This window comes from Lactuca virosa, chromosome 9 (assembly GCF_052849685.1).
Source record: "Lactuca virosa cultivar CGN04683 chromosome 9, Lactuca_virosa_CGN04683_v6, whole genome shotgun sequence".
Lineage (NCBI taxonomy): Eukaryota > Viridiplantae > Streptophyta > Magnoliopsida > Asterales > Asteraceae > Lactuca > Lactuca virosa.
The window spans coordinates 103,925,726-103,929,633 of record NC_136434.1 but is presented as its reverse complement, the minus strand read 5'-3'; positions in this window follow the sequence as shown (position 1 = coordinate 103,929,633).

The following is a 3,908-nucleotide window of genomic DNA, read 5'->3' as shown; positions in this document are numbered from 1 at the left end:
AGTTGACTTGTTTTTACCCATGATGCAGATTTGAAGAATGAAGTTGATGAAAAATAGGTTGTGCCTTAGAAATCCACAAGACTATTTAAATTTGATGTAATAAATGTTGTTTGTATTTGGATTTGTATTTGTATGTTGTGGATCTTGTTTGCATACTTAGTACTTAATTGAATCTAATCATATTATAACATAGTTGTCATGAGACTTTGAACAATATATCACGCCTTGATCGATTCCGACAAGGATCGGGGTGTGACAGATTGGTATCAGAGCCCTTGACTATAGGGAATTAGGTTAATTGCCTTGACCTAGTCTATAGCCTCTAGGGTCCTCTCATATGCTAGTTTATAAAAGGCACACACAACTGCATGCAATTCACACTTAGAAAATCCTAGGAATACCTTTGTGTGTTAATTGCTCCCTTAAGTGCATACATATTACTCCTGACACTTATATGTGTGCATACACTGGTGAATATTCTCCTCTTTCTCTGAAAATCACACACATATTCAAGTGGTTTTAAAAAAATATGTATATACATATATATTCCTTAGAGCTCATAGGAAATTCAAAGTCATCCACTCTAGTTGGGTAGGATCATAGTAATGGACGCGTAGTAACTGGAAGGGGGAGGTGCCGGTAGCCTGAAAGTCCTAACTAGGCGAGCATTCGTATACATCCCAATCAACCGAGGGACCAGTTTGCTTATCTGGGGACCAAAGGCGAGAGTTCCTAAACCTATAGGCCAAAGCGCGTCATTCACATTACTTTTGAGCCATCAAAATACCCGACCTTATCAAACGTATCCGAAAGGATACACTCCAAAATGGCCAACTCATTGGACTATTAAGTTCCCTAATGGGCCTAGTAGTGGGAAAGACATGTGAAAACTTAGTTTTGTGGGGGGCCCATGCAAGTGCTACATGTTTCACATTTAGTAACCATGGAAAGCCCAAAAGGTGCCCAACACTCCTAACCATGGCCCAACAAGTGTTTTACAATTATTTTACCCAACAATGTCTAAAAACTATATTTCCATAATCAATTTACAAATAAATCACAAGTCCATATGCGTGTTTCTCGTAGATGGCATTACGACCCCCATACGCTGCTCGCAACAACCGAAGGCTAGCTGCCCTTATCGCCAAGGAGGTAGCAAACGTGATCCCAACAATTGCAACCCAACTTCATTCTCTTCAGCCACAAGCTTCAGCAACCACTCCTCGTTGCTCGTTCAAGCACTTTCGTAACTGCAATCCGCCTTACTTCAAAGGCATCGATGGTGCCACCGCACTCCTCACATGGATTGAAGAAATGGAGAGTACTTTCATCCATAGCGAGTGTCCTGAGGACCTGATGGTCCGTCATGCTACAGGGTGCCTCCAAGGTCATGCTCTCACATGGTGGAACCTAGAAAAACGGGCAAAGGGAGAGGTTGCTGCCTTGGGAATGACCTGGTCAAAACTAAAGGAACGCATGATGGAGAAGTTCTGTCCTGACAGCGAATTGCAAACTCTCGAGGATGAATTCTGGAATCTGAAACAGGTGGGAGGCGACAACGCGACCTACACCAATAGATTCCATGATCTCTCGAGACTCCTACCTCACATGGTTCAACCTATGAAAACTGCAATACATCGCTACATCAAAGGGTTACCACGCCAGATCCGAGATTCAGTGACCAGCAGCAGGCCATCTACCCTAGAATCCGCCATTGAAATAGCAGGTCAACTCAACGAGGATAATATGAACGATGGTGTCCTCCCACGCAAGGGTTCAAAGATGTCAACTGAAAAGACGACCCCTGAGACCCCCCTAATTGTCAAGTCCGAGTCCTCCCACCGACATGACAAAAAGAAGCGGAAAAGTCATCACCACAACCATGTTGTTATTACTCCTGGTACTCCTATCACCCAAGTCACCCCACAAGCCCAACCGAATAAAAAGCCGTATACCGGACCTCACCCCCTCTGTAACCACTGTAACTATCACCATATGACCACCAGCCCGTGTCGCCTCTGTACGAATTGTGGTCGCTATGGCCACTTGGCGGACACATGTCGTGCACAAAAAACTCAGCGACCACTCTATCTACCCTCAAATCAGCAAACACAAACCCGATATCCAACTGGAACATGCTTCAACTGTGGTGACCCCACCCATTTCAGAAACGCGTGTCCTAGGCTAGTCAATATCATCAACACCCAGGCCCAGGCAAATCCAACAATGCAGGTTCCAGCTCCCAAAGGCCGAGCCTTTGTCATTACCACAACCCAAGCAAAGACCGATAACAAGGTCGTAAATGGTACGTTTCTCATAAATGACTGCTACGCGTCAGTACTTTTTGATTCAGGTGCCGATAAAAGTTTTGTGTCTTTGGAATTTGAGCCCATACTTCACACATCTCGCACGATTCTTGATGAGTACTTTACCGTAGAAGTCGCCGATGGAAAATACGTTTCACTCAATGCAGTCATCCAAGATTGCACCTTCGATTTTTGCGGCATAAATTTTCTGTCAATTTAGTTCCTATGGAACTTGGTAGCTTCGACATCATAGTAGGAATAGACTGGCTATCCCAAAACCATGCTGAAATAGTATGTTACGATAAGTTCATTCGTATTCCTCTCGCCGACGGTCAAAGTCTTCGTATTTATGGCGAGACTCATTCGAAAAAGCTTAGTCTTATGTCATGTACTCAAGCTCGATCATATCTACGAAAAGAATATATGGCTTTCTTAGCGCATGTGGTGGAAACAAAGGTCAAAGAAAAAAAGATCGAAGATATTCCGATAGTACGAGACTTTCCCGACATCTTTCCTGATGATGTATCTGGAATCCCTCCAGTACATGAGCTAGAGTTCCGCATCGATCTTGTTCCTGAGGCTACTCCCATAGCCAAGTCTCCATATCGGTTGGCTCCAGCCGAGATGCAAGAATTGGCAAGTCAGCTCCAAGAGTTAACCGATAAGGGATTTATCCGCCCTAGTACTTCACCCTGGGGAGCCCCGGTTCTCTTCATCAAAAAGAAAGATGGTTCGTTTCGTATGTGTATCGATTATCGGGAGTTAAATAAATTAACCATCAAGAACCGATATCCGTTACCTCAGATCGACGACCTTTTTGATCAGCTTCAAGGAGCTTCATGCTTCTCCAAAATTGACCTTCGCTCGGGTTATCACCAACTTCGAGTACGGGAAGAAGACATCCCCAAAACCGCTTTCCGAACCCGCTATGGTCATTACGAGTTCACTGTTATGCCTTTCGGCCTAACAAATGCCCCTGCCGTATTCATGGACTTGATGAATCGGGTATTTAAACCTTATCTCGACCGTTTTGTTATCGTCTTTATTGATGAAATCCTCATTTACTCCAAGACAAAGGCAGAGCATGAAAGACACCTTCGCCTAACTCTCCAAACGTTGCAAGGAAATCGGCTCTACGCCAAATTTTCGAAATGCGAGTTTTGGTTAAATGAGGTACAATTCCTTGGTCATATTGTAAGTGACAAGGGTATTTTAGGTGATCCTGTAAAAGTTGAAGCAGTCCAGAATTGGAAAGCCCCACGTACCCCCAAGGAAATTCGGTCCTTCCTCGGTTTAGCCGGTTATTACCGGCGTTTCATTTCAAATTTCTCAAAGATTGCTTTACCGCTTACTTCTCTCACTTGCAAGGGTACACCATTTGATTGGGGACCCAAGCAGGAATACGCTTTCCAAACCCTTAAACAAAGTTTGTGTAACGCTCCGATTCTTACACTCCCTGAAGGATCCGAAGATTTCGTGGTATTCTGCGATGCCTCCAATCTCGGTCTAGGTTGTGTTTTGATGCAAAAGGGAAAGGTTATAGCTTACGCATCACGACAACTCAAAATCCACGAAAGAAATTATACGACTCATGATTTGGAG